We start from the raw sequence: 12,530 nt of genomic DNA, 5'->3' as shown, positions 1-12,530 counted from the left end.
GTTTCACTCAAGCACTTTCCTTTGAAGCACCTATTTTCCTCTGGCTAACTGGACTCAGTTTTCAAATCTTGGCTCAAGTTTCTCCTTGAATTCCTTGAGCTAAATGCCTCTCTTCTCTGTTCCACTTACCATAGCACAGAAATATGAATAATCTGTGTATCTGTGTCTTTTTAGTTTACCCAGAGAAAAAGATTGATAAACCATGTTATAGTGGTGATGGTGGTGGTCATGGTGATGGTGGTGGTGGTGGTCATGGTGATGGTGGTAGTAGTGGTGATAGCTAAGTTTATTGCAGAGGAAGGAGCAGGGCTTAGAGTGGCTGAGGAACCTGCCTGAGGTGGCATAGCTAATGAGTGAGGATTTGTGATATGAATTCAGAGGGAGGCTGCCCCCCCTGTATTTCTAACACCAACATGGCGCTGGTAATGGAACTTAATAAACGTTCAGTGTGTGTGTGTGTGTGTGTGTGTGTGTGTGTGTGTGTGTCTTCCAGACTTTCAAGGACTACTAGCACTCAGGAAGCTTGATATAAGCTGATAAAGAGAAGCATTCCCAGTCAAATCTCATGTCTGGGGAAACTGGCAGTGTCAAGGTAGGCAGCGATAGGGCAATTGGTTTGTGTACAAAACTACTATCAGTGTCTCATTGTCTTGGACATGTGTTCTGGGGTGAGCAACCCCTGTTTTACGTCTGGGTTAGTCTTTGCAGAATAAAAAACAAATTAGTGTTTAGTGGGGACTATTAGTCTTGTCACCTAATTGAGTAGTATCTAATACATCATTTCATTCAAAACGTAGGGGGAATTTCTAATTGAAAATGAGTGTGAGGAATATTCTATCTTAAAAGTATTTTCATATATGAAGGATATACATGAATTTGTGAGCAATGTTAAGAGTTCAATGAAATCTAGTATCAACTGACTATTTGTACTAGGCCTAGAACTATTGAGAGTTGCTTTTGAGAGTTATAGAATACATTTATGACAGTTTCTGCACTTCAAGATTAAAAAAAAATTTTATTGGTATATTTTCAATATACATAATGATAGCATTCATCATAGGGAATTTGTACCTGTGCATGAGATGTCTTGCTTCTTTTTTCTCCATTCACCTCCCCTCCCTTCAACCCCTCTTCCTCTCCTTATTGCTAAAAACTTTGTTTCCATTTTTTTGTACTTCAGGATTTACTAGGTGGCTTGGGAACATCTGAATTATCTTCTAGTATGTCTCTAAATTGGTATTTTAATTTTAATTTTTATATTTTGAGGTGCTTAGGATTGAACCCAGGGCCCTTCACATGCTAAGCATCCCTAAACTGGTATTTTTTTTTAATAAAAGAGTTCAAATATTTTGTTACATTCCATGAGGATCAAAAGTCATCATGACATGATTATTATTTGAAACATGAATAAGACATATTCAGGGTCATGATCTCTATAAACCTAGTATTTGCTTCTTAATTAAAATTTTCAGGTGATAGGAAACATTGATACAGAGCATTAACTTATAAATGATAAAAATGATCGGTAACTCCCATAGTGTATGTTTTACGATTTTTGTTTAAAAAGAATCTGTTTTGTATTAGATCAAGTTAGCCACTGTTCAGAATAAAGACTTGCATTGTTTTCTCTTCCAAATTAAACTATGTAAAATGAGAATGCTTGCAAATGCCTTGGTGCTTTTTTCCTGTTTAATATGAGCTACATTTGCTTATTTAATTTACTTATGTCAGAATTCTTTCATTTTAGCATGAGTAGTTCTTTTTTTTAATTGAATTTATTGGTACATTCTAGGTAGATAGTACAGTTACATTCATTACTGGGATCTTGTACCTTTACATGCCAGAATTCTTTCATTTTAAAGGAAAAAAGTTTCTATTCTTCACTTATTTTATTCCCTTATAGTCATTATAAGTTGTAGCCTAGGATTTTCTAGATCGTTCCTCTGGTCACATTCTTTCTTCACATTTGACTCTGTGTCTTCATGAACGTGAATGAATATATCCAGGAAAGAGTTGTGGACATGATGGCAGTCAGTAAGTCCAGTTTTCTTGTCATTTCACTCTTGTAGGGACAATGGAGCTCCCTGCTTACCAGGTGGGGGAAAGAAAAGAAGTCTTGATTTTTCTTTATCCTAGTGCTAGGAAACTTTAAATCTTAAATTTAAATGTCCATTGCAGATGGGCTACACCAAATCCATCAACTTACAGTGTTTTTCCTGTTGTCATTCACTAGTAAACAACAGAAACCAAAAAGAGGGAATGTTTTATAAAAATTTTATATGAAATTGGGGTTAGGTATACAAATTACTGCTTCCTCTTCACTTACCCCCAGATTACTTTTAGTCCCTGGGGCTCTGAATCCAAGGTCATCTGCAGGGCAATTTAAATGTTTTCTCAGAAGTCAGGGGCCTTCTTTCTTCTGTGCCCTGCCTATCTTGTTCGCAAACATCTCTGTGGTGAACCAGTTCTGCTTCCTCTTTCAACTGCATGAATGATTCAGTCAATCCGATATTTACCTCTTGATGCTATTTGCAAATACAGAGTTGTAAACAATTCCCTTTGTTAGCTGACATTTTTCATCTTCTAACCACATTTGGGTCATTTTATTGTTAACTTTGGCCAAAGGAGAGAGGCAGCTCTTTGAGGCTCCTCTCACTTGGGATCATTTGGGTCTGATGTGGAGCCTTTGTAGGGCAGAAGCGGGGCTTGACTGACCCAGTGTCCCCTTCTGCCTCCCTCCACCCTTGCCAATCTCTACAGTGGAGAAGAAGGAAGCCAAGTATTCATTTCTCTAGCCTCCCCTGAAGCAAGTGATGGCTCCTGGCAGAGCTGTGGCCAATAGGCTTAAGGTGAATTCTGCTGAGGAAGGCCTGAGAAGTGCTTTTAAAGACCTGATCAAAAGGACCAGAAGCTGCTGGCACTATTCCTTCTGCTCCTTCTGGTCTTCAGCATGATTATAATGTCTGGATGGATCTACAGCAATCATCTTGAGACTTTGAGACAAGTAACCATTTAAAAATGATAGAATTTTTAAAAAAGTGATAGAATTATAGAAGAAGCCTTGGTTTATATCACAGAGTCCCCACATTATGTAAGACTGCTTCCCCCTGCATGTCATATATGAAATTCAATCCTTATAGAGTTCTTTAATTCATGGCTACCAATGTTTGACATTTCTCCCATCAAAGAAGGTAGCCCAATTCATCTCTGCTTGATCGTAGCCCAGCCTTCAACAAGTAGAATTCAGTATAAGTGGTAGGGCCTGACACCCCACCCAGGACACAAGGTGGTACTGTTTCTGCCTTATTCTTTTCTCTGACATATGCCTTGGGAGCATTGGTACAATATGCTAAAGGTTACGCAGATGCTGCCAAGCTGGAGGAGAGGGGTAGGAGACCACACACAGGTGGAGATGCCTGGGGAGCCCTAGCTGTACCAGCCTGTAGCTCTGTGCACTTTCCCAACCAGACTGCCAAACATGTGAGTGTGCCCGTCTTCAGATGACTCCAGCCCTTAGCCTTCAAACTGCCCTTGCTGATGCCAAGTGCAGCCAATAAGCTGGCCCAACAAGACTACTACAAAATTGCAGGTTTGTGAGAAAAATAAACTATTTCAAGCTGCTAAATTTTGGTGTGGTTTATTACATGACAGAAAATCTGAGCACTATGATTTGCCACTGTTAATTGATTCCTTGTTCCTTGTTCCAGCCAAAAGCACCCATATCTGGAACACTTAGCAGAGAAGATAAAAAGTTATTGGAGAATAGCCCATATGAAATGCCATATGTACAGAGTATCCATTCTATATTTCTAGCCTATTTGTGCGAATCAAAGTCACCATAGTACTGACATCACAATTTCTTACTGAAGTTGATTTCTATTTAGTTATATAAAGGTTTTATTTATAATACAATCCAGCTAATAGAAAATGTAGAAAATGAGGAATTGAAATTCAGGTCACCATATTTTCCTGCTCATATTTATTTTGCTAACAGCAAGGACACTATCTGTAGCTATCGCCAGTAGGTAAAATTTGTGACACCCCAACTTCATCAACTCTCCTCAGTGTTTGAGGCTGTTTATTTAATGAAATGCTCCTAGCATTTGGCAGCTTTGTTCTTTCATTGACATTTGCAGCTTTTAAAATAGATGAATATTTAATGTTTTGTTTGATAGGCTAAATTCTTTGGAGCAAAATACCATTAGTTCCTATTTTGTAGAAGAGTTGATGGTCACATATTATTGCTGGATTTTATTTAAAGGTTTTAATATATGGTGTCAGTCATAAATTTATTTGTAAATTTAGCACTTAAAATCCCAGCAAGTTTGTTCTAGACTATATTGCTATCCTTACATGGAAACTATAATATAAATTAGAAATCTTTTATTCCAAAGTAACATAACACTGTTTCTAGTGATGGAAATTCCTAAGTGCTTTGCAACATAGTTCCTTCTCCCATTGCACTGAAATTTTAAACCTGAAGGAACAGAATTGCAACTCCTGAATCCTGGTTGAACAAAAGCTAATTGCATTTTTGAGTGTTTATTTACTCAATGTCCACATGCTTAAAGAGTTGGCAAATTTACACTTGGTGGAGCAGCCGAGGGTTGGTAAGATGGGGAGGTATGAATGTGGAGGCTGGGTTAGGGCACAGATGGTCCCTGTATGGAGAAGTTACCTGAGTGATATTATGTGTCCAAACAGCCTCTGGTTGAAAATAACTGGGCAGGGAGTGTCAGCCTTCCTGGATCTGCCTCCCTGATTTACTAACCTTTAGGGTCAGGCCTATATTCCTCGGTGGGCTGGGAATCTATTTAAGTGTACTAATTTTGGATAGCAATTTTGCATGATAGCTTACAGAGCCTGGGTTTTTTTTGGTTGTTGTTGTTTGTTTGTTTGTTTGTTTGTCTTTGGTCTCAATGCAGTAAGGTGCTGCATGCAAAGCTGAATCGACATCTCATTGCGAAGCCAAAGCAGAGCACGTCACTTGCTGAGCTTCAAATGAGGTTGCCTCCAGCATAATTTCCTTAAATGAATAGGAAATACAGAAAAACAACTGCTTTTCCATAGCAGCTCTAAAGCAGAGTAAAACAAGTGCTAATGTCCCATCCTGTCCTTCTACATAACCATTTTTAAGAGAACTGAGCTATGGATGCATGAGACAATGCCTTGTATTCATGCTTCTTGATTCTTTTATTGTGGTTGGTGGGAATGGAGACAAAATTTAATAAGGTTCTGAAAGCAGCAAACACATATGAGCTCTGTCTATACTGACCCTGAGTCCTGAGCACCCTGATCTATCAAGTGTCACTTGAGATCCTCACATCATTAGGGAGAAGCAGGTATTTTTCACCTTTGGCTGTCATGCTGCAGAGGGATATCCTTTGAATTCGAATGCTTAGCTCCAGTCCCTTCACTAACACCTTTCCCGGAGTTTCTCAGCTGCCTCTGCATGTCTATACCTCCTGCTCCCTTGGTATTAGCAGATAGAGTCCATCAATTCTTCTCTAATGTTGCTACCTCTTCCTGAAATCCTGCGCACTCCCGAAAACAGAAACCCCCCACCCGGACACACGATAGCTTGGAAGCCTGACCTACTCAAACTGCGATAGCTCCTGGCAGAAGCCTAAATTCTTACATTCAGGGAGGCAGTGTTTCTCCAAGCAGGGGAATCAGCCGGAACACTTATTAAAGACAGATCCCAGGGTGGGGCTAGGTGGCTGCCTGTGGAACGAGCTCAATGCAGGCAGCTACTGCTTCCAGCTCAAGGCCAAGGTGTAGAAAGTTGATTTCATCCCTCTGCACAGCAAGGTTAGGGTTTCTTCTTTGGGACTGGATCACCTTTCCACCCTCATGGTATGGAAATCCTTGAGAAGGTCTGCCAATCCAACTACAGAAACATTTGTAGTAGTCTCAAAACAAATCCAGTTGTGATCAGGGCAAGAAGACCACTGCACTGCTCGTCCTTGATCTGACCAGCCTTCCCCAACTCACCTCTGAGGTGCCGCATGCTCAGGCTGTCTGTGCTTGTTTTCACTGGATGGTGCTTTCTTGTCTACCCCTTGCTGCATCACCTACTTGCCCACATTTCCTCTGCCATCTGGACTTCTGCTCTATGGACCCCCCACAGCTGTGTGCAGGGTCTCCTGAGGGTGCTCTTCTCCCTCAGTTACCCCAAATACTGCTTCTTCCCACAATTCCATTACCACAGACAGAGTTAGGAAGGTGATGGCAACATTTTTGTGTAGAGGACCAGATAGTAAATATCTCTGTGGGTCATACAATCTGTCATAGCTACTCAAGTCTGCCATCGCAGACAGTAAATAAATGAACATGTTTGAATAAAACTTTATTATGGACAAAATATGAATTTCATATATCTCATATGTCACCAAATAGTACTGTTTTTTTTTTTTTTAAATGACAACCACTTAAAAATATAAAAACCATTCTTAGCTTTTGGTCTGTAAAAAAGATCGAGTGGGCTTGATTTAGCTTGTGTGCTATGGTTCATGCTTCCTAATCAAAATCAGTGCTTCTTAAACTTTAAGGAACACACTCCACTAAAGGTCTTGTTGAGAGGTAGAGTCTGATTCAGGGCGTGGGGGTGGATCCAGGGATCCTGCATTTTGAATATACTCCCAGCAATGTGAGTGCTCCTGTCAGTGCACCTACAAAATAACAGTTCCTATGTCGTGTGTAGAAGCTTCTCCCTTATGCTAGAGAAAAAAAACAAAAACAAAAACAGGTTAATGATATAGGAAACTGCTGAGACTATACTTCATGTATGAAAACTGAGGCAGTGAAGAGTACAGATTTTCAAGCCAAACAGACTCCCAGTTACCACATATGTGAATCTGGACACATTTTTTAACCTTTCTTAGTTTCTGTTTATTCAACTGTAAAACAAGGTAGTAATCTCTTCCTCAGATGGAGGTTTTGGATTTTAGCACAATAATGCATGTAAAAACACTCAGCATCCCAGCACGTGCTCAATTTTAGCCCTTTTTATTTTTAAATTAAAAAGCAAGATATGAACCTGTGTATAACAAAGTAATAAAAACTTTAATTTCTAGCACCTCAGGGGATTTCCTTCCTTTCTTAGATCCCATTTGCAAGGGTGGTGCCTGTTCATTCATTCAAGAAATATTTGCTGAGCTCCTGCTTCTGCCAGGCAATGTGCTTTGCCAGATCTGCCAAGATGAGTGAAATGTAAGCTTGCATAGGCTGGGGGGATGGAAACAAAAACCAATTTCAGTGTAGAATCAGAGCAGTGTTAGGGGACATGCAGAGTGCTGGGGGGTTGTTCTGCTGTGAGGAGAGGCCAGAGGGATGTCACACAGGAGGTAACTAATCTGGCCTTCAAAGGAGGACTCTGGATCTGCCTGATGGAGGAAAGGGAGCAGGATTTTCAAAGGCAGTTGAGAAGTTAAGGGAAGTCCAGAGAATCTGGATCTTTAAGAATATGTGGTTGTGACCTTTATGTGAGAAATTTGCACTGGCTAGGTATTGACCCTGGGTGCCACTACCCCTTTTTGGGAAACATCCTGACAATGACCATGTTTTATGCCAGCAGCAACTCTGAGAAAAGATAGAACCAGAATATCCTCAACCATTTTTGCCATTTTTCCCTTTATAAGTAGTTTCCTGAGAAATTACCCAGTTTAGTAATTGCCTGCTAAGTGTCTGCTGTAGTGGGGAGAATTTGCATGGGCAGTCCAGCTGTTGCAGCTGCTGAGATGAAGTCTGGCACCTGCCATCAGAGAGTTTAGCCTCTAGTGCAGGACATTGGCACACAAATCACCACACCACAGGGTGAAGAAGGGTGTAGGCTCTAGGAAGGAGAAAAAGATGATAAGGAGTTTGGATGTGGGGATGGGTGCTCTGGAAGGGTTTTGTGGAGGAAGCAACGTCTGAGCTGGCCTTGGAGATGGTTGCTTCTGTCTCCGTGTGCTGACTTCAGGGGAGATTTTGGGGGTAGGGATAATTTGGGTCTATTTGTGTAAGTAACTAACTTCAGTCATAGCCATGGAAGCTGAGAAGGTGCTCTCTAAATTTCTGGGCAATCTCTCTTCTGCCTCCTCTTCGCAATTTCCTGAAGCCTGTCCTCCAGAGCAGGGATTCTAGAATAGAGGACATGTCTAAAAGGTAGTAGGCTCTGAAGCAAGGGGGTGGGATGAAGGGATGTAACCCCCATCCCCAGGCTGGTCGTGCTTCCTGACTCATGCTGTCCTGTGGAGCGTGATACTATGTCCGACCTGCTCTCATCTCTGCTAATCCTGCCTTACCCAATGGCCTGGAGTGGGCTTCATTGTCGTAATACTCTCCTAATCCATGCGCAACCTTTTTGAAGTGCTTTTCCTCCACCCTACCTGCCCTAAGTTGAGAATAAGGTAGGTCTGGGCCTGTAACAACCTCAGAGGGCCACAGTGGAGTTGGTTGGCCCCAGTGGAGATTTGTAGTCGGGGCCTGGAGCTGATAGAAGATGTGGAGGAGGCACCACTGGGCTGTGGACTCTGGGCTCAGTGAAAATGCTGTCGGGATCAAAGCCCAAGGGCCTGTTCCTGTTTGTTTTCATAAAGAACTCTGAGACAAAGACCCACAAGCAACGCTGCTTCAGGGCTCAGGTGAATAAATCTGCTCAGCATGAACCCTGACATTGTCAGTCACTTCTAGAGCAGTGCTTACAGTATCCTGACTACTTTACCTGAATTGGCTCTCTTTTCCTCATGGAAAAGTTTGCCACCTCAACGCCTGGAGTTCTGGGATCTATGTAAACTGTTCCCTGTGGAATGGTTACTGGTGTGACAACATCACTGATGAGGATGGGAGACAAGAACATCATAAGTAACCTGCTTGTGGACGCATGAGATGCTCCTGGATGTGTGGAAGGGTGGGAGGAAACATTTCCAAGGTCCCTCCTTATCTGGTTGGGAGAGCATATTAATAAAATATGAATTTTAGGAATCTTGAGTTGCATTTGTAAACTCATGCATACGTGCATATGAAATGGATATTGATGGCCGTGTTCTAGGAAACAGTGCTACCCAGCCCAGACCCAAATGCTGTGGCATCCATAGGTCTCTGTGAACAGGTGCCGTAGTTAACATGGATGTTAGCAAATAGTTTCCCAGTTACTTTCTTCAGTAAACAGCAGTGTGGCATGGGGCTCCTCCTCATGGAATGGGGAACACACCTGAGATTATTACTTTTAGATGACCTGAGTTATGCTCCAAAACGTGTACTGGGGCTTTGTCATTTTGGCTACTTTTGTACCCTAAGTGACTAGGACAGAGTTCAGCCCATAGCAGGTACTTGATATTAATGAGTGAATGTAGGAGACATCAACTATCTTTCTCCCGTCCCTGTTACTGTTACTTCTGCCAAATCTGCCATAAGTTCTTAGCCCATGGGAAATGCATTCTCTTGGTGCAGGGCCTGTGGGTGGCTCTCAGACACTGTAGGTCAGTGTGTGGGTGTGTATTCTTGCACAGACACAGGGGCCCAGTCTTAGTACTTGGTCTCAGAGGCTCGGAGGGACTCTCAGGCAGAATCTTACAAAGCTCATCTTCCTTAAAGCAGGCTATTTTTTCTCATTATGAAAATAACACATGCTTGTTACATAAAGATTGGAAACACTAGAAACATACAAAGATAGGAAAATTACCCAAAATCTCTTTCCTCAGAAAGAAATCCATCCTTCTCTTTCCCCTGAACTATCAAATAATGTGTGAACTCACCCCCGGGCTGGCCACAGGGTTGGAGAGATCATTCTGGAAGGCAGATCTTAAACTCTTCGAGGCTTCCTGCTGCCATCACTGTCCACACTACCATACTCCCCAGGGCTGGCCAAATTGTCTCTTCAGCTTCCTCTCCTTCTGAGCCCTTGTCCTACTGAAGGCGCCAAATGGAATTTCCTTCACTTCTTCACCCATGCAGCACCTTCTCAAGTTCAGTCACTTGGAACTCTCTCCACCTTTCTTGGTTTTAGTCTTTCTCTGTTTTTAACTCTGTTTCCCGATCTGTGTTATCTATCTTTCCCTCTGCTTCAGCATTTAGGTACTACTTCCTCTCTAAAACCTCTGCCTGTCCCATTCCCCACTAAATCTGAGTCTGGCTGTCCTCCCATGCATTTGAAAACCTGTGGATTCTCACGTCATGTGACTCATTGAACAGCATGTCAGTGATTCTCTGACTGCATCTGTGTCCTCAGTGCTCAGCTGAGTCTGGTTCATGTCATGCAGCTCAATAGATATTTGACAAAGTCAATTAGATTGAATCCTTATTTGCATTTTACATTTCCTCTTAAATTTTGCTTTAATCATATTGTTTTCCATTTTTATGTAGATATAATTAATTGCATGTAGCTCATATGGTATAGATCATAGATAAAAATGTAATCTTACTTAAGCTTTTATGTAATATTATGTGAAGGATTTTCAACTTTACGTCATCTTTGTAGACTTAATTGGTAATGGCCACATACGATTCCACCAACTGGATGTACTCTAGTTTACTTATCTCTCTCTCTTTTTTTTTTTTTTACATTTGGAGATTTTTGATGGTTTCGTTTCTTCCAGCTTAATAATTTTGTGATTAATGTCTCTTGGTGTCTATTTCTTTAAAATATCCAAAGTAAAATTTCAAGGCATTTCATGATCCCTGGTGCCTAATTGCCTTCCTAAAGTGTTATTTATCTATTGCCACCAGCAACGCCTGTGAGCATTTATTTCCCTTGCCCTCATTAAGGACACATTAACCTCAGCTGCTAAAATCCTTCAAAGAACAGGCCCTCCCAGAGGTGGCAACACCAGGCACCCGAGGCCAACACTTGTCCCTGTTCTCACTCCCTTCTGAGAGCCAAGAGCAAATTTTCCCAGTTCTCACCCCAGAAGACTGTTCAGCCTTGCAAGGGTGTTTAATCACTCTGAGCATGTTTCCTTCTCTTAGTGGAAATAGATCACACTAAGGTTGCTGTGTTGATTCTATCTCAGATCCTTTAAATGGAGCAGGACAACCTACTCTTCCATTTCCTACCGTTGGACCGACGAAGTAGGTGCACCTCTGAGGGCACTGTCCACCAAGACTGTCTTCTCACTCAACTGGTCTTTTTGCCTGGCTCACTGGTGCCTTTGCTTTTCCTTATGCTTTCCAGTTTTCCTTTCTTCCCCTCCCTCTTTCTCTCCTTCCCTCACTTCCTTTAATTTGTCTTATCTTTCTTTTCTTTCTTTGTCCTTTACATCCTTCCTCCACTCTTCTATTTATTCAGCAGTGTTACATGGTACCTACTAGCTGTGAGGTATGGAAAATAAGGCAGTTCTTGCCTCCATGAACTTTACATTCAGGTGGGGAGCACAGATGAAAAACAGCAAGCACATCCATAAAGCTAAACCGTCACACATTATGGAGGAAGTAGATTCAGGCAGAGGAAGAAACACCGGGAAAGATTTCACCCCCTATTGCTCCCCCCACCCCCACTATGCTTTTCCTTCCACAGTTCTTAGCAATATTTGACAGAGCATGGGTACCATTCCCTGGTCTCTTTGCTCATTGTCAGTCTCCCCCAACTGAAAAGAAGCCCTCCAGAGCAGGGCGGGGTGTTCACAGCTGTGCTGGGCCCCCTGTGGGTTCCATAGCAGCATCGCTCCAGAAGCATTTGCTGGCTGACTGCAAGATGCAAGGCCTTGGGAGGTGCACGGGACATGCTGGGGAGGAGAAGGAGCCTGTCCGGAAGAGAGGCTGCTCCAAGGTCAAGGGAGAGGAAACAGCCTGCCACAGGCGCAGAGGCAGAAAAGTGAGCAGAATGCAGCGCAGAGTGGTGGGGTTCAGGATGAGCAAGGAGCAGCAGGACGAAATGAGGGATTCTTGGCCTTTTAGGCCCTAGAAAGGGTTTGGATTTTGTCAAAGGGCAATGGGAAACTGCTGAAGCTGTTTCTGCTGGGCTGCACTGCGCGACCCTAAAGAGGCAGGGGATGCCAGAGATATGCATGTGTGGAGGAGTGCGGTGGGGATGGATGAGTAAGCTTTCACGCTGGCTGTGTCTTTAGGCTGTGACCTCTGTTCTCCTGTTGGATGTGGGGGACCACACTTCGCCCAAGCCTATTGTTCTAGGGTCCTAAAACTGATGCAATTACAGCATGTAATTACATTCCCCTCGAGACACTGCCTCAGGTCTTCATACCCAGCCTCTCTGAACGACCCACAGGTCTAACACTGACATTCTGAGGACCACAATGGATTTGACTCCGACTTGGTAATTTGGGGAGATATCTTGTATAATTTGACTTCAATCATATAATTGTACGATTTTGACTTCAAAAGTGAAGTCATGGCTTCTCCTTGAACTCTGCCCTTTGGTCTCATAGCAAATTTCATCCAATCTGGTTAACCTTTCTGAGCTCTAAGGGTCCCGTGGAGAGTCTTGCTATAAAGATTCAGCCTGTAGCTTTCTCACTCCTCCTATCCCTGCCCCTTCTTTCTTAACCTCTTAACCCCGCCCCAGCTCAACCTCTGGCTTCCCACACCCCCAC

At 42.5% G+C, this 12,530-nt stretch overlaps 1 pseudogene; it reads left to right on the top strand.

Annotated features, from left to right (window-relative positions):
* Window positions 1–413: 413 nt before the first annotated feature.
* Window positions 414–12,530, top strand: part of LOC104876278 — a 13,580-nt pseudogene continuing 1,463 nt past the window's right edge.

The sequence above is a fragment of the Fukomys damarensis genome, unplaced genomic scaffold (genome assembly GCF_012274545.1).
Source record: "Fukomys damarensis isolate Sample0158 unplaced genomic scaffold, DMR_v1.0_HiC HiC_scaffold_15, whole genome shotgun sequence".
In the NCBI taxonomy this organism is placed as follows: Eukaryota; Metazoa; Chordata; class Mammalia; order Rodentia; family Bathyergidae; genus Fukomys; species Fukomys damarensis.
This window is presented reverse-complemented; position numbering and strand designations above follow the sequence as displayed.